The sequence below is a fragment of the Sinohyriopsis cumingii genome, chromosome 8 (assembly GCF_028554795.1).
Source record: "Sinohyriopsis cumingii isolate HCF-2022 chromosome 8, ASM2855479v2, whole genome shotgun sequence".
Classification (NCBI taxonomy): Eukaryota; Metazoa; Mollusca; class Bivalvia; order Unionida; family Unionidae; genus Sinohyriopsis; species Sinohyriopsis cumingii.
Genome location: NC_142968.1, coordinates 47,633,404 through 47,659,775, shown reverse-complemented (window position 1 = coordinate 47,659,775; position 26,372 = coordinate 47,633,404). Strand labels below are relative to the sequence as shown.

At 35.3% G+C, this 26,372-nt stretch overlaps 1 long non-coding RNA gene across 1 annotated transcript; it reads right to left on the bottom strand.

The window, feature by feature from the left end:
* Positions 1–5,559: 5,559 nt before the first annotated feature.
* Positions 5,560–26,164, bottom strand: LOC149793434 (uncharacterized). The gene is made up of 4 exons (XR_016422788.1): positions 26,121–26,164; positions 25,414–25,568; positions 15,366–15,435; positions 5,560–7,436 (listed from the first exon to the last, which is right to left on the bottom strand). It is a non-coding gene; the product is annotated as an uncharacterized LOC149793434 (long non-coding RNA).
* Between the last annotated feature and the right edge of the window lie 208 nt (positions 26,165–26,372).

The following is a 26,372-nucleotide window of genomic DNA, read 5'->3' as shown; positions in this document are numbered from 1 at the left end:
AATTTCTTAAGTTCACAGAATAATAAACCTCTCAAACTGACCTTGTAACAATTAGCATTGTTAAGTGGAAATACTATAACTTAATCTTGATGTTAGTTGGTTACAATATAAAATCTGTTACTAAACCTATAATAATGAATGTGGTTAACATCAGGTAGGATAGGTATTTGTATGGGGAATTAAAATATGCTAGATCCAGATCAAAATAAACATGTTTACCTCTATTGATAATGATCCTTATATTTAGCCAACACTCCAAAATAAATATTATGTATTATTTGTTTACAAAACAAAAACATCAGCGTCTTTAGTCGGGTACAACATGGACTTCATTTTAGGTACAATATGAACTTATTTTGGACTTGATGTAGTTCTAAATACACTTATACATAACTTGCAATTAGGGAGACAAAAAAAACTAATACAAATTAAATATATATAAAAGCTGTCGCTGTCTCTCGGCCTTACGACGTTCACTATTGGCAGCATACGGGTTGTCGATTATTGCGCTGTATCATGGGGCAAATTTCATCAATGAGATTGGAATCGAGGCTGTAGGGGCATGCCTATCAAGTAGATAGATTTGTTTCGCAGTGTGATTTTGTACAGATGTTATTTATGAACTAATGTCGTTGATTAATCTGGTTGTTACTCAAGCAGATGTTACATTTTAAAGTGTAAATAGGTGGTGGGTCAGGGACAGACATATCAAGGTGGCACATATGCATAGGTGGTCTGATGCAAGTTCGTGAGAGACAGTAAAAGCAGATATCATTGTCAGATTTTTGCAAAATCCAGTCTAATATGCGGCCAAATCTTTGATTTGGTATGAAAACAATCTGCGCAAAGTTAAAACTGTGCAGTGTAAGAGTTTCGACACATGTGGAGCTGTAGGGTCGTTGAAACATAAGTTGAAATCTTTTGGAATCATTAAGCTGCTATCGGTGAAATTACAAATTCAAGATCGGCAAGGAATTGTTCCCAAAACAGAGACTTACTTGACTTATTTTTGTTACTTGGTGATGGACGGAAGAAGCTAAAGAACAGTGCTCGAATTGCTTGAGTGAGTTCAAACGATGTATGTTCGAAATTGAAACTGGATGTGAGCCTGAGAAAAGTTAAAACATTTTTCTTAGCAATGACAGCAATATCTCCTTCCCACTTGGGCCGAGGAAATGACTTGATCAAGTGGCTGCTGGGTATCAAATCCGAATTTTTCCCTCATCTTTCGATGTATTAAACTAGGTCTGAGTCGAAACTAAGATATCGATGTTATGGTCAATTATAAAATTGCAGATTTCTGTTCGTTTTTCTGGTGTTCCAACTGTATGGGCGTTAACTGATGCAATACATTGTAGTTTCAGGGACGTATAAGAGGATGGTAGAAGAAGTACCTGTACCAAGGTCTTGATATGAACATAATGTGAGTTTGATGTGTTTAATGCACTGTTGAGAATCATCCTGGGCAGTAATATATGTGAAAGGGGGGAATAACGGTGATTTTATGACCTGTTTGTTTTTCAGCATTCTAAACGAAGAGTACGGTTCTTTTACTTGGTCTGATGCATTTGGTTGATGAAGAAAATGTGCGTAGTCCGAAATCTTTAAGTTCAGAGCACAACGCTGACCGAGGCCCCAAGTAGATGTTGTTTATTGTGTAAAGTGAATCTCGACTATAGTTATGAACAACATGGACCTCACGTTAGGGAAAAATACTCCAAAATGGCGAGTGAAATGAGCTTGCTGAGAAACAAAATCGGGCAGTTCTCGCGTTCAGAACACGTTAATGGAAAAGACATATCCCAATGAAGAGCAAGAACTAGCGGAACATGATCAACAAAGCAAATACAGATAACAGAATGAATAACCTAATCAAATACACAAGAAATTCGAAGCTACTACCTCCGGCCTGTTAGGCGATGAAGAATCAGAAACGAAACAATAAAATGGGGTGATAATTGCAGAAGAAGAAATCGTCGTCCCCTTTTTCATAATAATTCAGTCTGTCACTCACATGTATTAAATCAGTAACTGCGGAGTTGATTTGTAATTGTGTGGTTTTATCGATCAACTGATGTAGATTAATTGCATTCAGGACATTTGTAATATTTATACAATGCTGGATGCCATGAAGACCTCTTGAAGTCCCTTAAATAATTATGTTTTGACAATAACGTTTACCTTGTTCGATTCACAGTTCTACCAAAATCAATCATCGAATTTCAGTTAAACGTTTTCTTCCGTTCGAATTATTTCAGTCCAAAACGGCTTCTAGGTTAGGTTTCTTCTTCCGTTTGAATTATTTCAGTCCAAAACGGCTTCTAGTTTGGGTATTTACAACTTGTTCTTTTCAATAAATGAATTTACGGTTTTTAAATGCAAAACTAAGACACCCCCAGGTGTGTTTCCATGTATTCTGTATTAACATAGATTCTGTTAGAAATATTTTTATCCAACCCTATCTCACTTGCTGTAGTAATATCTAACTTGATTAACTATGTGCTCATATGGTAAATCTTGCGGTACATATTAACGTGACAAACTGAGGGGCCTCATTGCGAATTAGGGGCCCATACTTGGACACATATTTGTTTCAATTTCATCAGCAAGAAAGAACAACAAGTGGACAAAAGATAACAGTCCCCTTAATTCTCGTATTTTATGCCATGCCCGTTCGCTCTCTAATGACGATAAAAGTCGCGACGAAAACAACCAACAAGATGTGGCAAGATATTGGAAAAGAAAGAGTCCTCTAAGATAAAACTGATATGTTAGTAAAATATAGATAATTTGATTGTATCTAATCGTCCTTTAGTTGTATGTGTGATAACAACTAACAAAAATCATGTATTGCTCTAAATCAATATTCATGGTTTTGTTGGCCTATATTATAATCGTCATTTGGATTGCTTAATCAGCAGTATTTTAAATCCATTGACTACTATGTTTCCACCATTGGCGCTGAATATTGCCAGTTATACCAGTACGGGCGGGAATAAGAAGTTTCTCTTAAATCATCTCTACGTGAAGCATCCTAAGTGTGAATGACGCATTGGGTACATCTCGCGCAGTCTTCTATTTCCAAATGTATTGACCCCATCTCGGCATCTAAACCCAAAAATATTTCTGAAAGCAATAAAGCGTAAGCTAATTAGCTTGCGGGTTGGGGATGGACTTGACCATTTGTGCCAAAGAAAACAAAGTATCCACATCTTCAGATAAAGGAGGTCCTAATGTGTGGCTTTTGCAGAATACCCTTTTGCTTAAGTTCCGCTGCTTTTAGTCAATAAGTGATTGATTCATTGTATGGAAAATGTTGTCTCCACAAGATGTTTTATAGGTTTCATGGGTCCTTTAGAACGCGTTCCATACCATATCTTATATAATCAAGAATTGTAGGTTTCAAAGGTCCGGGCGATACAGGTAATGCGGGCGTGTGATACCAGTTTTTTTTTTTCCAGCATACCCGACGTGCGTTTTTCTTGACTCAGTTGAATGCCCGGTTGCCATTGTAGATGTTCCAAGCAGTAGATAATTTGTCCGTAAGTTTTGTACTAACACCTAAGATGCAGATAACTGAACGATTGGAAATGAACAGACTTTGGTAAAATTGTATTATTATTAAATTTGAGAAAAACCGTTGCAATTTTATTTAACACCAATAAAGGCGCCAACCTGACGTCATTAACTTACGATTTAGTACTGCCAAACATTTCGGCAGCAACTCACTTAATTGCTCACAGATAATGATTTCTACTGATATGAAATTTCTCACAGACAATGATTTATACTGGTATGTCGCTTTCTTTTCATTCTTCAAAGCAACCTTTGGACATTTTTAACATCACTTGTACTTTTTACGACCTTTGCATTTTTCTTTATATAAACTCAGTGACATCAGTTTTATTCTCAGGACCATCCTTGTTTAAGGTCTGATTTTTAACTTTACTGGCCGAGGTGACCCAATTTAATGAGCAGGACAAGTCTGATTCAAAGGAATACATTTTTCGTAAGATGTCTTAAATTATTTCAATGACGTTAGATGTAACAGTTATCAGCAGGTCATACAATCATCTGCATTGTTAACAAGCTGTTTCAAAGCATCTGCATTTGATATGGAACCTTTTTCTTAAACACCTTAGAAAGCATTTTATCAACTCTACTACGTCGAACGCGTTAGAATACATAACAGTATACAGCGCTCAATAAAGTCATTACCAACGTCCAATAAGAAGACAATTTCCTAAATCATCGCACGCTGTGCTTTTGCATACGAAGTGGCGCGCTGGATAGGCGATATAATATGTGTTGCATATAGAACAAGACAACCACAGAAAAGCCGTGTGAAAAAGTGTCTCCTCATTCGTAATGGAGATTTGTTGCAACATGTGAACGCTTTGTCTGATTAGGCGAAATTAAACGTTCTTTTTTTTCAAATGTGACGCGCTTCTCTGTGCTTATTTGTCTTTGGAGACCCTGTAGCTTAGTTAGAAAGCCCTCGGAAATGTAATCAACGGTAGCGGGTTTTATATCCACCTATGTCAATCCGAGTCAAGTGTCTGTTTATTTGAATTTTAAAAAATCGCCTCCCCCCCCACCCCACGGTAAATCAATGTTTCAAGCCTCTCTAATGAATAATAGCATCCGCTAATACAAGGGGTCTGTTCCTCAAAATGGACGGGAGCAAATTGTGATGTTTTCGCTCCTAATCTTCCATTGTGGCGCCATTTTTTAAGGTATTGCTAATAGATATAACTTCGATAAATGGTCGCGCCTTCTATAACGGAGACGGAACCTTCGACATCTTACACGATAATTTCCAGTTCCTCCAAGGTGCAACAAGAAACAACTCAAAGGCAGAACAAAGTAGATAAATGACATAATTATAACGACTGCATTGTTGGTGATGATATTTGCTATTTCAGAAATTTGTTTATATTTTGTTTTAGTATTGAATATAGCAAATCGCATTGCTCTTGACGTGAACTTTCATGAATAATCTTAATGTTCCTACTTTAAAACATATTGTATAAAAAAAATATCTTCTGAGTGTGGATGGATAAAGTGAAGCAAAAAATAGCACGAATTTTAATATTCAAGGAAAGCTATCAGAACGTACGTAAAATGTTTATTCGACTACACCAAAAATATGTAATGCTTCCTCATATCTTCGATTTTAAACTATGACTTCAGAAATCATAACCTTGGATATATGCACTAGTATGTCCGCTAATAAGAAGGTGGCTACAATAATATCAAAGATATCGACTGAAAAATCATGTATACCGATTTGGTTATATAATACATGTTATCATTCTTAAATGCGCAATCTTCTTTTATCTATAATAATTTCCTCAATACTGCGATATAAGGATGTATCAGCGAAGCTAAAATTGTACAGAATTGTACCATCCAGTGGGAAATGTCGTTTCACGTGACATTGACGCAATTTATGAGTTCATATATATATATATATATATATATATATATATATATATATATATATATATATATATATATATATATATATATATATAATAACAACACCAAAAGCAACAAAAGTCATAGTACACCTCACTGCCTTAATCCATTGTTGCATGGAATGAATTGGACACTGCACTTCTCCAGCACACCAAAACAACACGTTGGTACGAAATTTATAGAACGTTATTGGATTAAAGAATTAATGAAAGCAACGTGGGTGAGATTGGCTGGAATTAACCACCTATTTACAAAGAATATACTGGTAACATGTCAACTAACAATCAACACAACCATAGGAATACAATTTTTAAATGTAATAATTTAATATCTTTGCTGGTCCTAGTCATTAAACACATACATATAAGTATATAGTCCCCGATACACGCAACAAGGTTATGAACCATTCATCTCTTGAATCTTAGTCATTATACTTAGGAAAAGATCAAAGTTGTTAAAATGTCTAAAAATATTACATATTTGATATTGGTTTCAGGAATATATATATATATATATATATATATATATATATATATATATATATATATATATATATATATATATATATATATATACAATTAAATTCCTGGCTCGGCTGAAGTGGGTGCGTGATAAAGCTTGCCAGTATCTTCTCGAGCGTTGTCGGAGCTTCCGGGGTTTTGCCAGGGTTTTTCCTCCACCAGTTTTACTGGGCCGCCATATATAGTCTATCTTGTGACGAGATTCAAACAAATATAATATAAAGATATGAATATCTAATCCACAATCAAAGACAAAAGCTATGTATTTTGTTGTTTACAACATAAATCTACCTGGTCAAGTGCACAAGTTCATTGATTTTGGACAAGGTGAGGTACAAAATACAAATGTAGATAGGATATAATCATTTATAAAAGCTAAAAAATTATACAAATTAAATATAGATAACAACTACCCTCATAAAGCAAAAAACAGTCATACATTAAAGCTTACATATAACTAATAGTCAAATGTAAATATGATTAACATGCATAAGATGAAGTCTTGTGAATGAAAAGAATATACATGAAACAATATATAGACAGGCCAAAGTATATCTGCAATTAGATTATGTTTTCTCTTAATAGTCCTCTTTATCAATAGTGTATTCTTGCAATATCAAACTGCACTTTAATAATCTCTGATCTTTGTTTTTATCTTGATAATAAAATCAAGGGGGTTATGATCACTGAATACAATAACTGAAGAAAGCGTTGAACAAATATATACTTTAAAGAGCTTCAAAACCAATATCAAAGCCAAGCACTCCTTCTCGATTGTGGAATAATTTATCTGATGCTTATTTTATATATATAGAAAATGGCACACTGGATGATCTACAGTTCTACACCATTTTTCGTCTTCTCGTATCAATACTCCAACAACCCCAACATCACTTGCATCAACAGACATTTTAAATGTCTGACTGAAATTTTGGAGCTGAACACTCTTATGTATAGCCTTTAACTTTCCAAATGCCTCCTGACATTTTTCAGACCAACGGAACTTATATTGTTTATCTTAACAAATTGGTCACGGGTTAAGGAAAAACTGGAGACAAATTTCCGATTATATCCAGACATATCCAAAAAGTCACGTAAGTTGCTTTACTGATGACACAGGGATTTCCGAGATAGCCTTGACCTTAACATTTGTAGGCTTAGTTCGACCGTGTCCCACGATATGTCCTAAAATGTAATACAAGCACGGTAATTCTAACTTTTATTTAAAATTAATTTCCATGTGTCTTTGTAGATTATGACGTCATCGTATTAAGCTTTACAATTATTTAGATGAGATGTAATCATGTCTATTAAACGTAGGAAAGTATAAGGTGAAACTTCCATAACAAACGGCATCATTTTAATAAAGTCTACCTGGAGGTAAGAATGCCGAAATTTCCTTTTCCCTCTCCGTCAGTGGAATTTGCCAGAATCCTTTAAAAAATGAAATTTTGTCAATGCATTCTCGGCAATGAAAATGAATCTGTTTAAGTCACACTATTCAATTTTCTATAGTCGGTGAACATTCGGAGATATTATCTGGTTTCAGCTCAATAATAAATGGTGAGCTCCGGTCACTTTTACTTATTTCTAGGAAATCATTCTCCAGCAGATACTGAATATTACTTTTTTTAAACATTCCTTATGAGATTCATCATGCACGATGCTCTCTCACAGGTACGGAATCTGCAATTCCAGTGTCATGATATATTTGTTATGTGTTCTTGTTGGAACATTTGGAAACAATTGCTCCAATTCAAGTAATGCCTGTTTTTTTATTAACTCTTTTCTTGTAGCCGTAGATGAGAAAGTTTGTGGTCCAAATTATTCAATATATCTTTATTCCGAAGATTATTTACACCAAAGTCACTACGGTCCGACTGCATTCCATCGCTTAAATTCTCACTGTGTGGGATAGGTACAACTAAATTGACTGCATAATTAACAGGGATATCTCAATCTCAATCAACATACCCCTTGAGCACTAACATGCAGGAGGAATAGGTTTCAGACGAGCCATAGGTATCATATAGCTAGGTTTCCTATCTTTCGACAAGCGTAACAAGATCCACAGCGCTTAGAAGTGGACAAGACTAAAAAGTTCATGCTTATACGACTCAGGGACAAAATTTGATGGCTCACTGACAACTGGTCACCAACGTGTACCAAAGTTGGTCTCCAATGACCTCATAATGACCCATTGTTAATAAAATAACAAATAGGTACTTCATCGGCTTAGGTTTCACTGAAAGCCTTCCGAAATAAATAGGAGATCTCAGGATATTGTTCTTGTTTGACGACAAGTGATTGTCGTTTGTCACCTTGATTAGAATAAAGACAATGAGTAATAAAAGGACAATAACCGGAGTAATAAAACGATAATAACCGATCAATACCTTTTGACTGGTCCATACCAGGAGCAAAGATGTCATCATGGTAGGCCTGACCAATGAATGTGTCAGCTAAGGGAGTAATTTGCTGATCAACATAAGTCTCAATGGCTTTCTTCGCCATAGCTTTATGAACTGCACATGTGGGTATAATAACAAATTTCTTTTTCGTTAGGTTCGACGATCAGGTCCAAACAAGGCTTTTCAATTACAGATGGAGTAACCACAACCTTATCTCCAGCTAGGTCATTGCCTAGCAATGAATGAATACCCTGATGGGCAAAGATGTCAGTTCCGACTGTCACGTGTCTTGAAACTACGTCTGAGGACAACTTATCGTATTAGAAAGAAAGAAGACCTAAAGATAATGGCAATGTTCGTGAGGCTCTGAGAAGGTCCTGTGTTTATTTATATATTATAATAGAGATAGGGATATTGTATTAGGAACAAAATTGGCAGCATCACTAATAAGTAATATAGAACATTTCGTCATGAATGGTCCATAATTCTTCACAATAAAGTCAGGCTAGGGTGTTTGTCCCAACAAATGTGTATGTGACCTTAACCTTTTCGAAATAAGAACTCTTAGAATAGCACTGTCTTGATAATGTTGCTTTTTTCAACATGTAGCAATCAAATGTGCTGTACCCTTTCTTATCTACTATGTGCATGTAAAAAATGATTGTGCTTTCTGATCAGTTTTATTGGAGGCTTGATTCCTAAACGTTGTGCCAGATTGAGATTTGGAAGTGATTGTATGAAACCGGAATGATTATTGTTACCAAACAGCTGCCGAGTGGAAAACGTACTGTCATTATCTAACGTTTCGTCCTCTTGCTCATAACAATAGACCATAACATCTACGTGGACGCAATTCTTTAACGCTTCAATTAATATGAGTTATATGAGGTCATCGCAGCCTTAACCAAACTTCACCACCTGTCAAATAATTGTTCTTTTTCTCGTGCGAATTCGACATTGGTCTGTCCAGTTTCTTTGTTTTAAAGTTGTTAAATCTGTGTCTAAATATCTCTGGTAACAACTCATAACCCTCTGAGATACATGCCTTAACCAGTTCATAATCAGTAAGTTGTTGTTCTGACAGCGAGGTGTAGACTTCATGACCTTTGCCAACAAATACTCTTTGTAATAACGGAGTCCAAAACTCCCCTTCACATTTCAGATTTTCAGTATTTTTCAAAATGAGGAAAGTATTTATCTACTTTGTTTTCGTTTACTGAAGGTACTAACGTAATATTTCTAGTAACGTCAAAATCTTAATTTGCATATAAAAGGGGGGGGGGGGGAGGTAGTGTGCTTTCCACTAGCCGGTTCTTTTTTAAATATTATTAGAAGTTCCCTTTTTATTTTTGTTTTTTTCTGCATCTGAATCCCCCCTCCCCCAAATAATTTTTCTCTCTGCATTTGCATTTCGGTCTATTATATTTCTCTCTGCTTCTATACTTCCTTTTCTTCTTTTCATATGTATTTGCATTTGAATTAACCTCTCTTCTCTTTCGTTTTCTCCATCCAGTGCCGAAGCCTTCTTAACTCTAATTTTATCTTGCATTTTAATTTAAATTCTATTACTTTCATTTCGGAACCACAAAGAGAATTACTAATCTAACCCAAAGCACTCTTGTCCACAAATAATATTCCACCAAATATTTGACTAAAAAGTTTTTGTTTATTGCATTGTTATTGAAGCCTTCACAATAGTAAGATCATATTATTGTCTGGCAAGATATAGTAATTCACCCCTTTCAGGGATTCTAACCCTTTATGGATAGGATTTAAAATAATGTTTTCCACTATAAATGAATTTCTATTGATTTCTCAAATATGTGAAATCAAAATACCTGGAGCAGAACATTCCAAACACAAAGTGAATTCAAATTTCAGAAGCAAAGTTTTCTTAAACACTTTCGAGAAATTCATATCCTGGGACGAGCACACAATTTTCTGTTACGACTCTCTGATCTTAAACAAAGTAATAGAAACTAGCGAAAACCAACATGTTTTGTAAAATTCAACAAATAATCTATTTCCCTATATTAACAAGTGAAAATTTGAAACGAACTTACGGTATTGAATTAAATCCCAAACAGTCCAAAAATTTCTATCACAAGCCCATCTATACGAAGTTCCAATTGAATTCTAGTGGTATTCCAATAAGTTACAATACTGAATGTGTTGATATGCTGGTAGTCTTGAATGGCAGGGAGCTTGATGATCTGCTTTTGATATAACACAGTAATATAATGAATAATCTTCTTATTTGAATTCACTATAATTCCAAATTATTGTTCCAGTTCACAAATATTACTGATAACTTTGTCATTCTAGTGAATATTAATTTGAATAAATACATCCACCCAAACAATAGAGGACCGCTCCGGTGGCCTAGTGGTTAGATCGTCCACCTCGGATGCGGGATGTCGCATGTTCGAACCCTTGCCGAGTTATACCAAAGACCTACAAAACTGGTACTAACAGCTGTCTCGCTAGGCGCTCAGCATTAAGAAGTTAGTGTTAGGACTGGTCGGCTGGTGTCAGGATAATGTGACTGGGTGGGGCATCATGCTACGTGTCTGCGGCATGATGCCCCAATGCTAGACATACTGCAACATTGCAGATATCATATCCATATGACTGAAAAACTGTTAAAGCTACGTTACACACAGCCAAATAAAAGAAACTGAACACAACAATAAAACTTTACACACACAAATAAAAGAAACTGAACACAACAATAAAACTTTACACACAGCCATATAAAAGAAACTGAACACAACAATAAAACTTTACACACAGCCAAATAAAAGAAACTGAACACAACAATAAAACTGATTCTGTTTTAAGATGTTAAGGCATCAATCAATAATATCTCTGGATAATTTCTCTGCAACAATATATAACATGCTAAGGCACAATAATAGAGCCCGTATGTATGTCTGCCTCCCTTCTAAAATATTCAACAAGTTTAGGAATTTCTAATTGAAAAAAACTGTGTTCTAGACTCAGATTAAAAAAAAACTAAAACATCCGAAGAAATATAATAATCTGAATATCTAATCCACATTCATATAGAAAATTTTGCAAATCATATGCTCCTGTTGGTTAAATATATGATTATGGAAAAGGTCAAGTACAAATTTATATATAGAATATAATCATTCAAAAAGCCAATAATACAAATTAAATATACATAACAAGGGATGGATGGAACATATGTGTGTATGTACGCATATATGCATGCATGCATGTATGTATGTATGTATGTATGTATGTATGTATGTATATAGGGGCCCCGAGTGGCCGAGTGATCTAAAGCGCTCTCCCTTACGGATTACTGCCATGTCACCTCTGCGTGTGTTCGAATCTAGGCCAATGTGGGTATGTGTGGAAAGCTTGCCAGTAGCTTCTCGTGGGTCGGTGGTCCTTATTCCACCATTAATACTGGCCGCCATGCATAGCTTATCGTGTGCTGAAGAATGACGTTAAACCCCACCACCAACACCACAACAACAACATATATGTATGTCTATCCATCTGTTATATATTTAATGTATATTTGCCTACCTAACTTTGGTCATGTTTAGTTTCATGGCCTATCCTTATTTACCAGCTTAGATTATTTTGTAAGTGAACTTGTTGACAATTTGATGGAATTTTCCAGTACAAATGACACACATCTAGTGAATTCCATGGCATTCGGTTGTGGTGTAGGTCAGGTGACAGTCTGTGTATTAACAAAGTTTGGTAAATAATGTCTTCATTACTGTTGTAAGATCAGTCTGTGGAACCTCTTTCAGTTGTGTTCAGGTATAAATTTAGAGGATTCGAAGCACTTTTTTGGAATCACTGAGGTCTTATTCAAAGTTACACATGATTGTATGGCTGTGGTACATCAATTCAGTAAAGACTATTGGTACAACAGAACATTAAAGATTATTGAAATGTATTCGGAACTTTGTATATCTTATGACATGTGATTGGAAATGTATTGTTTCTTGGTATTTAATGCTCAATAGTGCAAGTGTCTTACAATTTGTTTTCTTTTCAAAGAATTTTTTTTAATATTTGAACTTACGTATTGGCGTCATTTCTTTCTTTAACTTTCTGCAAGAGCTGTATAGCAACCAATCCATCAAATATGCTTGCTAATATTAAACACAGTATGGTTCCTTATGCTACAATATTTAGAATATTCACAGACCAGGAGAGTCCATTCGAAATAAAGGAGAACGGTTGAATTAAAAGTTCATGTTCAGATACAAGAATTTTCGAAATAAGAATACGGTTTGTCCGACGTAAATATTACTTTGGCATATATCAGCAGCATCAGTAGTAGTAGTAGTAGTATTGTATCAACTCGTTAAAGCCCTTTAGGTTGAAATAATGGAAGCATGAGGGTGAATGTTGGTAGTAGTTGCACTAGTAGTTGAAGCAAGGAGTTGAGTGTTTGTAGCAGCAATAGTAATAGTATTTGTATTTTATTATTAGTAGTTGTAGGAAGAGGACAAGTGTCGTTAGCAATGATGATTTTAGTCGTAGTAGCAGCTGTAGTGGAAGGAGCAATAATAATAATAATAATAATAATGATAATGATGCAGATAATAATAATAATAATGATAATTGTAAATAATTGTAATGACAATAGTTGTAGTAGAGCAAGTTTGTTTTAAATGTACCTCATATCCTGAGTACTGTGTGAGAACTGTTCGTAAGTATCTTATGGCGAACCAGTGATACTGCTGTTGATCGATAGTAAATGCATTTACGGTGTTTTAAAACGTCCAATGCAATCACTATCACAAACAGAGGTACCAAAACAATTCTTTGGATAATTAAAGATATTGTATTCTTCTGTCAGTCCACGATGAATATGTATCCTTTTGTTTATGGTGGATGAAGGAGGATGGAAATGAAAATGACAATGGAGGCAAAAACGTGACCCACATTTTCCAGTCCACTATGCTGCCTTGCAAATGACATATACCTTTTTGTGAAAATCCAATCAAATACGAACCATATGAGCGCAGTTAATTTTTCTATTGAGGTTTGACCAACTTTCTCGCCCTATCGTGATGCATGTCATTCAGAATAAGTGTGTGTGTGTGTGTGTGTGTGTGTGTGGTTGCATTATAAGCTTTGTTTGCTGTTCTCTGCCACACCCATTTTATTACTTTTATCGGCTATAATCAATTTATTTAGCTATATATTAATACTTTGTGGCCTACATGGATAGCCGCTGTGGTTCAAAGGTTAGGGTGCAGGACTCACTGATAACCCTCAGTAAGTTCCGGGTTCTAATCTTGCTTAGACCATCTCGAGTTGACTGTTGCACTGTGTTTCTCGGTAATGCACTTTACTTATTATGCCTCGTTTCTAAATGCTCTTGGATGTGCAGATTTGTTTTCACCTTTCAAATGGAACGGTTTCTTTCATTCGTTGAGTACACTAAGATATAAATTAAATTAGGGTATTTCATGTAGATAAAAGAAGAGACGGAAAATCCACTACCCGTAGCAGCAGAAAGAAAATCTCAAATCCAAAGCAGAACAATAACGATCTCAAACCAATAGCAAGCTGTACTAATTTGCCGCTACTGACACAGGAACATCTGCACAAATGCAAGAGGCTGAACAAAGAAGCTAGACAGATTTTGAATTGAACATTGGCGTCGCACTAGCTGTTGGTTTGACCTCTATTTGTTTTAAATAAAACGGGATGCGACGTTTTCAATACAAGGTACTGAATTTGTCACTCAAGCATTTTTTTCCGTTGGGGTGGGTTTTTATTCTCGATCCAGGTAGAATGTTGCTTGACCTTACAACTTATTACTATATTGCAATATCATCGATTTAATTTTCGTACATAGTGTGCGACGTTTCAGCTGCATGAGAATTACCGCGTATCCTTTTGAGCCCAAATAATATGACTTGTATAAAAACATTTTCTTCGCTGAAAATACTTGTAGGAAGAACTGGTATTAGGATCGCATTTACAAGTGATTGATATGCAAATGCGAACGCCAATACCATACATCCAACAGCTAATGAGCCTTATCAAATAATAGTTATACTACTGATCGGACACAAAAAATCCTGACTGGTCGTTGAAAATTCTGTTGTCTGAATTCTTTAATGATTGACAGAAACTAATGCAGGTACCCGTGTTAAGATTAAAGTCTAATGATGTTTAATATAGCAAAGTTGATTAGCAACATAGTATGGTGATATCAATATTTAAAATACAAAATGGGATGCATTTATTGAACTGGCAAAACCTTTAGCTACTTTCACTGAACATTTTTACCAGCATTCAAAGTTTTGTTAAATGTTACCATAAATGTACACCCGAGTACATGTAGTGGCTGATCATAAATCAACGTTAAGTTTCTGCAAATGATAGGCTTATACATGGTAGTCAGTATAAAACTCCCAAACAGCTTTATACAACAAGTCTTCGTACAACATCAATTAGCTGCTGGATAGTCCAATACTTTTCGTGTAAAGCTACGTTACGGACTATTCATATTTATTTAACAATAAACGGGGCTATGATCGCTACAAAAATGATGTAAGAATCCTTTTCATAACAATTTAGAGTGTCACTCGCACGTATTAGGTCGATCATTGTGGAGCTATGATAGGTAATTTTTGTTAGTTTATCGATCAAGCACTTATTTAGTCATGGACTTCCAGTTTTGCCATGGCGTGAGGTAGTTGTTATTGGCTCGCCTGGTATCTCGTAAGAGACTAGCCTTATTGTACTAAAATGTAGCTCATTCATGTCTTGGAAAGCCAGCTGTAGACCGGGAACTATGTAGTGTTTCGCAGCGAAGTGTATAAATGTGTGTGTGTGTGTGTGTGTGTGTGTGTGTGTGTGTGAAACAACTTTTGTAATATATCCATTTTAACTTAACCCACCCTCTTATTTGTCTTTTGAACTAAAAAAACGTCTTTACCTTCGAGAGAAAATGGCGTCCAAACGTAATTGGAGGAGTACTCCCATACCCTCTTCTGTGAATGGTAGTCCTATTGAGAAAACAATCACAGACAATGACAGTAAAATACAAATCAGGCAGAACTGCTAATGCAGAAGTGTCACCGGTTAATGTCAGGGGTGTATTTAATATTGGGACTGAATGTGCACCTGAAACTGACACGGAAATGTCTATTGGTAAGTTGTTACTACAGAAACTGTTCGATGACCTTGATAAGAAAGCTGAAGAAAGATATTAGGTTATTTATATAAATATTTACTTAACGATATTAAAAGTAGTGTACAAAGTTTGAGTTCTGAAGTTCAGATTCTTAAGAATGAGACTAAGGCAGCGAAACTTAGAATTTCTGATATTGAAGAGAGTCTGAATATCAGAGTTGAGAGGGTGACAAAACTTTAGAATGATAGTAAGCAATGAATCCAGACCCCAGATAATGAGAATCCGTTAAAAAAATCTTGAGGAAACGTTACACTCATAGAAGAGCATCAAAGAAATTACAACCCTCGTTTTACATGGCGTGAGATAGGACGATCCCAGTGAATACGTCTAGATACGGGTATAAATAAACAAGGACCACAAGACGTTGAGATAGACAGCAGTATAGAACTCCGAATAAAGTCATTGATCAATCATCCATTTTAATCAGATTCAGTTGCTGAATATATGGAGAGCTGGTGCTGCCTTGCGCTATAAAAAAAACTCCCAAGGTTCGAAGAGAATTGTAATCGACGTGCTAGTTCGATGAAAACAGAAGTAGGGTAAATGGTTATTGAACCATATTTCATTTTTTTTTAAATATACAAAAACCTTCCATGAAGAATAAGGGAAAGAAATCTAGACGTATGGTAGGACAAAAGCAAGGGTGCCAGAGATGGCTGAGTCATAGCAAAAGTTTATAGTTACAGCACACGATTCACAGTCAAACCCTTGGACTTCTTGCTTCAATCGGAAAATATGTATAAAGTAATTTTACAAATAAATCGAAACAGCTACTTTCAGTATGAGAGCTACTGAATTTTGTATTTACAATGTTCTCATACAAGATGGAAAATATTTCCTTGAATATTCTCAAACGTATCAGGAAATATAGAAATTAATTAATATGTTAACAAATAAATATATTGATATGACTTATTTTCGAAAATGAATAATACGCCAATGTAAATAAGTTACACCTTGACCTAATGCTTCGCCTTTTTCAGTTTAGGAGAGAGAGACAATGTTGTCAGTGCTTTTTTAAATTTGATTTGCTTTTGCTACAAACAATAATAATCAATTTTTTTTCTATTCTCAAATTCCTTTCCCAAATAAATCATATTATATTGGTCAAAGAATGCCAAAAATCGAAAGTACATGATGACTTCTTTTCAAATCTGTAAACTATAAAAAAAATCTATTTAACAGTAATATTGGGTCTCTGGTCTTTGTCTTCTCGCTTCATCTGTCGTCGTCCCCTGGACATGTATTATCTTTTTAATTTATCATCTTTGTACTGTCATGCTCTGGCCATAAGATCTGTTGGACACTTGGCTTGGTTTCTTTAGCTCCGAATGCTATTGTATATATATATATATATATATATATATATATATATATATATATATATATATATATATATATATATATATATATATATATATATATAAAGGAAGTATAGGAAGCAATGCTTTACAGGAAAACGCATAAAATGCCATGCCTACTAATACAGACAGACTTCAAATAGGTGTTGTTTCTCTTAACTGGAAGTTTTTATTTACAGCATTAATCTCGTTCAACTTCAGTAATTAAATTATAAAAAATCAAATGACAAATGGTTATACGAAATATAATTCATGGAACACTCTCTTTTAGAGAAATTATTAGAGTTATCAAGCAATAACAAATGTTAATTTTGTACGAATTCACCCGAAACATAAAAACGATTTCTTGGCATCTGTGCTATACTGAAACAGGTTTGGAATGCTTTCAACCAGTGGATCTGAAATTGCACTATTTTATTGCGTATCTTTTCATTTAGAGGAATAACTATGTTTAAAACGGGCAGCGTAAATAAGTCTTATCTACTGATTTTGAGCTTTAACAATTTTTGTCATATAGCTACTATGTCTGCAGTGTGGCAGTTGACAATGATGTCTAGCACTATGGCATCATGCCGCAGACATGTAGCTTCAATTCTCAAAAAGTCACATTATTCTGAAATCAGGCCGTCTAGTTCAAACACTAACCTCTTGATGCTGAGCGCCTAGCGAGGCAGCTGTTTATACCACATGTATAAGTCTTTGACATGACTAGGCCGGGTTTCGGACCCGCGACCTCTCCTCTCCGAAATAGACATTAAAACCACTGGGCCATCGGAGCGGTTATGTGTGTATGTGTCTATGTATGTGTGCATATTCTGCTCCATAAATTGTTCTTTTATGGTCCACAACCTTCCATAATCCAACGTTAAGCTGCCAGAAACAAGAAGACATGTGGAAAAGATGAAAGACAATCATAGTTAGCTTGCTCGACCCGTGGCTACCTATGTAAGGTGACGATCATTTTTATGTTAACAAGTTATAGAAAGCTAGCCTCGATATAAAAACCGGCATGTTGTTGTGTTGAATGATACGGGCCTTCGACTATGCCACTAGTCTTGGTGTTTCTGTGTTTTACAAGGTCAACCATAGTAGCCTATCAAAGCTGACGTAATGAAATGTTTTGAAATCTCACCCTTTAGGTCATGAGTCCGTCGCAGAAATTTCGCAAACTTAATCAAGCCAAACAGGACAATACGGGTGGATGTTTATGGCAAGACCGCCGTTTCCCACCGCCAGGAGCTGCAAACAATACTCCTGTAATGTCTTAGTTTAATGATAGGTTTTGGGAAGGAATACATTTGTAAAAGGTACTAAATTTAAAACTTTCTTGTCTTGTTATGTTCCTAATATTCAACATATCCAGATCGATAAGCTTTACTCAGATGCATACATGGTGGTCATGAGACATGGGTCACTTGAGTTTTAGTCTTTGTATTTTAGAAAGATCCATTTTCTTGAAGCGTCTAAATTAATAACCACAGTGTAGACACAATCTGATATTGGTCTCACAGTGATGTACCACATCTCTCAGGATATTTTCCGATTAAATTTATTGTCGTTAAAATTGCCAACATCTGCAGAAGGATGCCTTACGGTATTTCATCTAACTACTTATCTGCATGGATGGATGGACAGATGATTGGATGAATGAATGAATGAATGAATGAATTGATGAATGAATGAATGAATGAATGAATGAATGAATGAATGAATGAATGAATGAATGAATGAATGAATGGATGGATGGATGGATGGATGGATGAATGAATGGATGGATGGATGGATGGATAGATGGTTGATACATGCATGTATTTTTGTACAGATGTATATTTCTATCACGGACTTAAATATCATAATTCACAAATTGAGGAGTAAATTAAAATTACATTATCAGACACCGGAAATTCCAAAATAAGAATATGGTTTAGAAGTTGTAAATGTTATTATGACAAATAGCAGCAGCAGCATTGGCAGTAGTAATACTAGTAGTGGAACCATTAGGGTGAGCTTTGGTAGTAGTATTAGTAGTAGTGGAATAATGAGGGTGAGTATTGGTGGTAGTAGTACTATTAGTGGAATAATGAGGGTGAGTGTTGGTAGTAGTAGTTCTAGTAGTGGAAGGATGAGGGTGAGTGTTGGTAGTAGTAGTTCTAGTAGTGGAAGGATGAGGGTGAGTGTTGGCAGTAGTAGTTCTAGTAGTGGAAGGATGAGGGTGAGTGTTGGTAGTAGTAGTTCTAGTAGTGGAAGGATGAGGGTGAGTGTTGGTAGTAGTAGTTCTAGTAGTGGAAGGATGAGGGTGAGTGTTGGTAGTAGTAGTTCTAGTAGTGGAAGAATGAGGGTGAGTGTTGGTAGTAGTAGTTCTAGTAGTGGAAGGATGAGGGTGAGTGTTGGTAGTAGTAGTTCTAGTAGTGGAAGGATGAGGGTGAGTGTTGGTAGTAGTAGTTCTAGTAGTGGAAGGATGAGGGTGAGTGTTGGTAGTAGTAGTTCTAGTAGTGGAAGAATGAGGGTGAGTGTTGGTAGTAGTAGTTCTAGTAGTGGAAGGATGAGGGTGAGTGTTGGTAGTAGTAGTTCTAGTAGTGGAAGGATGAGGGTGAGTGTTGGTAGTAGTAGTTCTAGTAGTGGAAGGATGAGGGTGAGTGTTGGTAGTAGTAGTTCTAGTAGTGGAAGGATGAGGGTGAGTGTTGGTAGTAGTAGTTCTAGTAGTGGAAGGATGAGGGTGAGTGTTGGTAGTAGTAGTTCTAGTAGTGGAAGGATGAGGGTGAGTGTTGGTAGTAGTAGTTCTAGTAGTGGAAGGATGAGGGTGAGTGTTGGTAGTAGTAGTTCTAGTAGTGGAAGGATGAGGGTGAGTGTTGGTAGTATTAGTAGTTGGAGGAGAAGGTTTAGTTGTAGTGATGGTTTTAATACAGTTAGAAGTAGTATGAGCTGTAGAAGTATTAATATTAGTGATAGCGGTGGTGGTGGTAATAATAGTAGTGGAAGTAGCAATAGTACAAATAGTAGCAGTGCTAGTAGTTTTAAATTTACCTTGTATCCAGAGTACTGTGAGAGAACTGTTCGTAAGTATCTAATGGTGAACCAGTGATACTGCTGTTGATGATAGTAAAAGCATTTTACGGTGTATTACAACGTCCAATGCAATCACTATCACAAACAGAAGAAACTTAACAAATCTGTGTATAGTTAAGGGTATTTTTATTCTTCTGTCAGTCCACGACGACAACGTCTCCTTTGGTTATGGTGGATGAAAGTGGATGTAAATGTACATGACAATGGAGTGAAACCTGAAGGAACGATAATAAATACAAAACGCAAAATATGTGCATGATATGGAATTGTTTAGTGCCAGAGATTTAATGGCGATAGTTCAATTTTGAAATGTATTTGATGAAGTAAAATGAACGAAATTGTATATATATATATATATATATATATATATATATATATATATATATATATATATATATATATATATATATATATATAAGAACTTTTCTGAAAGTAATACGTAGCGGTATATATAGTTGCATTAAAAGCTCCTTTCCTTATCCATTGCCACATCGATTTGCTTTTAATATCTATAATGAATTTATGGAGCCATATATTGTTACTTTATTACTTTGTGACTCACATGAACCGCGGTGGTTCAATAGTTATAATGTAGGACTCACTATCAATCAGTCTGTTCCGGGTTCGAATATTTTCTAGACCACTTCGTGTAGACTGTTGTGGTGTGTCCTAGTAACGCTGTTTACTTCCTTTGCCTCAGCTCTGTAGACTTGCATGCACAGATTTGTATTACTTGCAAAATGGAAACGGACTCTTTACTCGTTGAGGTTACTAAGTTATAAGTTTTTTACATGTAGATAAGAAAGGGCGCTCGCATCATTATTTTCGGGGTGGGGTGGTTCTCAAACATGTAGTGGTCAGCTGTTAAGTTTTACTGATGTAGGCCAAAACATGTTTATAGGTAAAATCGGGGCAGGGGAAGGGACAAGTTCTCATCCCCACCTCTATATTTGGGCGCCCTTGTAGATAAGGGCACAAAGGAAAATCCAGTAACCATAGAGCAGTAAAAAGAAAATCTCAAACGCAAAGCACTACATAGGCAATATCAAACTCAAAGCAAGCAGTACTAGCCGAACATAAGTGAAACGCACACGGAAGAGGCTGTAGAAGGGAACAAGACACTTCCTGAATTGAATATTGGCGTCACCATAAATGTTGGTTTAATTGGCATATGTTAATTAAACGGGATACGAAATGATGTATACATGATACTGAATTTGTTGCCAAGAAAACTTAAAATGTTTGGTTGTACTTTCTAATTAACGTATCATTTGCAAGTAGAATGTTCATTGGTCCTGCAACTCATGAATGTACCACAATATCATATAATTTAATTTAAGTATCAAACATCAATAAAATTCGATAATTCGGAATAAACGAAATTTTACTGTTACATTATTCAGGACCCAAATGACTGATACGGTGTCTAAAGAATAAAATAAAATGTCCCAATAATGGATGAAAGAGTCCACAGAAGTGATTTTCAGCAATCAATATACTAGTACGTCATTTTCGGGTAAAATATATATAAAAATGCTGTTTCTGATTGTGTGATTAGAGCTCACAAAGATAATCTCAAGCTTTGTACAGAACTTTTTAAATGTGTCACAATTACATGCTCGTGCATTTTAATTTTCGCTCTCCTGTGACCATGATGTTTCTTTTCTTGCATATCATGTGACAGTTTAGTTGTATTATAATTTCGACATGTTCGGTAAGAAACACAAGAATGAATTATATATATATATATATATATATATATATATATATATATATATATATATATATATATATATATATATCCCTTCGAATGAATATTTGCACGTATTTACTGATTGAAATGATCTGAGTGAATTAGAGACATTTAGTGATGAATTTGATGATGATAGAAAATGAGATGAGTACTGTGCATCCCAAAAATAAACTATCTTATAAGAGAACATTTTCTTCGCTGGAAAGACTTGCAGGAAGAAATGGTAGCAGTGTCGCATTTACAAATGATAGATATGCAAATGCAAATGCCAGTACCATACATCCAACAGATCATGTACCCAATAAGTATATCCTCTTCAAGTAATAGCTATGCTTCAGATCGGGCAAAGAAAACGTGAATATGGCCAGAATTCTTAAAGTTATTGTAAGAAACTAACGCACCTACACGATATTACGACACCATATAAATTAAGCGTATTTTTATATAGAGATAGGAAGGGCTTCAATTAAACGAGTTATTTTAATCTCTTTGCACGATTTATTGGTATGTTCTTACATAAAACAAATATACCGTCCTTCGCATATCACTCAATGATACTTATTGATTAAATATACAAGCTTTTTCTTGTTTAGAATGATCAATGCGGAATGTATCGTTGACCAGGAAAACACACCCACTAGCACACAATACATTCTTCATTTTATGTAAACACACTGCTATCACATCGTATATGTGTTGCACATTCAAAACAAATGTGATTATATACTGACATTCGGATATCTCTCTCTATTCATACTATACCTCGGATGTTTCAGGAGGGAGACCAAATAAAAACTGAGCTATAATAAAGCCTTGACTTAGTTTGTACTATCTTAGCCAACACATATTGGACGTTTCATCCTGGCCCTTGCTAAGAAACGTTTTAATTTTGTTTTTAAATTTTGATTGATGTATTTAACTTTTCGCTTAAATATTGGACTGTTCTTGCAATGACTTGCGGGAAAGGGTTGTTTTTCTGTTTCTCATATCATTTGTAATCGTTAATTGTAATATTTATGAAATATAGCCGAAAATGCAATGCCTCGAGTGTAATAGACGGATACCCAACAACCGATATTCCTTTCAAACATCTAATGTCACGCGAATTTCTTATGAACTTGTATTCTATATGTTTGTTGTTTTGTTTTTTTTGGGGGGGAGGGGGCTCAAAGAACCAAAGCTCAAGCTCTGAAAACCATTTACAATAAAAATGACATGTAGAGCAAATGTGCATAATTGTAATCAAAGAAATTAACATAGGTGCTAGAGTTAACACAGTTCTTACAATTTTGCGATTTGTGCTTCATTCTAATACCATTTTGAAAATGTAAAATTTTCGAACTTTCAGCTAGACTTGAAGTTTAGTTTCATGATCGACAGTGGCTAATGTTCAGTAGTTTGTAAACTTGGTTTCTATTCGCAGATATTTATTATAAGGGCAGAAATTTACTAGACATCTTCCTATTGATTTTTGCAGAGTTTTCTTCCGAATAGTTTTTTAATGTCAACAGGATATGACGTGAATCAGTTTGAAATTAATTTCCCTCTTGGCAGAGATCTAAAAGGTAACCTTCGACATTTCCCCAACTTCTTTTGTACTGCCAACAAGCGATGTATGTTATTAGTATTAAAGGACACTAAATCACGAGTTTCGTCTTAGGATGTCAAACTGATCCCTAGGTGACGCTCACTCTCTTCTCACAAAACTCCACTGCCACTACAGAAACGTCTCCTAATTGTTTTTACCTCATTGACAGTGGTTTCGCAAAAGTAACATGAAATTTAAAAGCTTTAATATTTGGGTCAACAGATCTAGAAATGTTCATATTTTGTGTGTAAAACATTTGTTTTCTGTTTGACGCTAACATAACTTCAGTGATATATGGAAACCAGTATGTGACCAACAGTCTGTACGGGCAGTGGCACTGTTCGCTAACGTCGTCTAGGGAGCAGTAAGTCAGACCTGTCAAAGGTATTACTTGATCTTTTCATCAAAGGTCCTCAAATACACCGTTTAAGACGATCTCGATTTTATTCATATTGAATGACAAGTTGTTGTTTTTTTGGTTTAACGCCATTTTTCAACAGAAGATAATCGATACATGGCGGCCTGTATAAATGTTGGAGGAAGAACCCGGAAAACCCCCAAAAGGAAAAGCCAACCCACGAGAAGCTATTGACAAGCTTTCTCGCATACCCACATTGGCCGAACCCGAGACTCGATCCCACGCAGGCAGGTGAGATGGCAATGATCCGTAACGGGAGCGCATTAGACCAATCGGTCACTGAATGTCAAGTGATACGAGGATGACTATATATAATACGTTGATTTTGACATAAACGTCTCATATTTTTTGCACTTTTACAAAATATCATTGAAAAGGAACAAACAAATTAAACCTTTTCAAAATACCGTCCACATCATTTCGACGACAACATTAGATATATCTTTTATAACTCTCAGTCTGGGACTGGTTTACACTGTAGTCAATTCTAACACGATGCTCTCGGTAAAATTGTAACATATTAGACCTGATCTCTATAGACCCCTCCCCCTCCATTGTTATGAGGGTGATGAAGTTTGTAGTTGTTATGTGAGGAACGAAATCGAAAATGAGTATCACTTGACTCAAAACTATTCTTCCTGATCTTAAACAAAAACTGCACACTTTTATGTGTATATAAGGCAATTATTTACTCATCTGTTGGTGTTAAGATTGGAGACTAATCATGTCTAATTTAGTAACGTTGATTAGCAACTTACTATAATGATATAAGTATTACAACTGGGATATACTTATATGACAAACTTGCAAGTTACTTTCATTTTCTCTTTCTAGAAGCATGTATCTGCTTTCTAAGATCAGTTAAATGTCACCATAATTGTACATCAGAGTACATGTTATGATTGATCATAAATCGATACAAGGCATGTATACCCTTAGTTAATTTGTACTGAATGTAAATTATGACCCTAATCTTGGCTGATGAACTGTATGTATGTATGTATGTATGTATGTATGTATGTATGGATGTATGTATGTATGTATGTATGTATGTATGGATGGATGTATGTATGTATGTATGTATGTATGTATGTATGTATGTATGTATGTATGGATGTATGTATGGATGGATGGATGGATGGATGGATGTATGTATGTATGTATGTATGTATCCGGGAGCTCATTCATTATTTAAATATTTTGACACATGTTTTGGGAAATGGTAAAAAGAAGTGAAAACCTTTACCTTGTCCAAAGATGATGATAATCATTATTATTATTATTATTATTATTATTGTGGTGTTTAAAATGGTGCTTATAATGAAAAAGTAGAAGAAATTTCTTTGTACCGTTGAGCGCTTTTTTTCCAACACGTTATAGAGATATGATATACATGGTGGCGGGTATATTGTATGGTGAGGAATAAACCCGGAAGACAACAGGAGGAACAACCGACCCACGGAAAACTACTGGCACTCTTTCTAGTATTGACCACATTGGTCGAACCAAAAGAAGAAGAAAATGATGACAAATGATTGCGGCGAAGACGTGTCATAAGGAAGTAAAATTGTTCAAAGGGTATTTATAAAAAAATCTATACTAACCAGTCAAAGAATCATTAAGGTATCGAGATCCTCTGTTACCATGAATACCATCTTATTCAGCAAGTATTCACTCCTCTTCTGTCTCCTTCAATGAATTAAGCTGATGCAGTCAGGAATTTATGCCCGGTTTATTACACAGTGACAGCTTGCCTTTCCTGGAAAATGTACAGTGTTCAAATGACATATTATGTCAGCAATAAATATACATATCGGGACCATTGGTCGATAACAGCAAATAGATAAAGATATCTATATTACAAATATCATCCGTAAGTGACGCAAGCAGACAGTTGGGGTCTTGTCTTGCTTCGTCATGGCTTGTTTTGTTTTGTCTCGTTGTGAAAAATGTCTTGATTGACGAATATCCACTCACCCACCCCCACTATCCGTTCGTTAAAGTGACTACATGTACGCATTCATTTTGCCATGTACCGTTTTCGACTCCATGTTTACAAAATACAGATATTTAAACGAAAAAGTATAACAATTAGTCTAACAAATTTAAACGTAAATTGCAACTGGTCAATGGTCAAAATTTATTATAAATAGACACTATTCTAAGAAGTTAATTTACAGCGTTTACTATTTGAGAGAGAGAGAGAGAGAGAGAGAGAGAGAGAGAGAGAGATATATGAAAGTGTATTGACCAAATCATCAGAGATTCTAACGCCGATAATGCGAGAGAGAGAGAGAGGTTTGTTATTTACCCGATTTTTATTTTTTGTCTCATTCTCGTTTTCCTCTTTATTTCTAGAACAGAAATATCGTTTGTAAATTTACATTTTATTGTGGCAAAAACAACAAATCACATCAATAATATATTTCAAATCTAGGTTTAATTTTATTCTTGAGAAGAAATGACCATCTTAATCTTACTAGAACTACGGATTCCGCATAGTTTACAAAGAAGGGCATGTCACTGCGCGTAAAGAACGAAAAACCTAAGCTGAACGATCTAA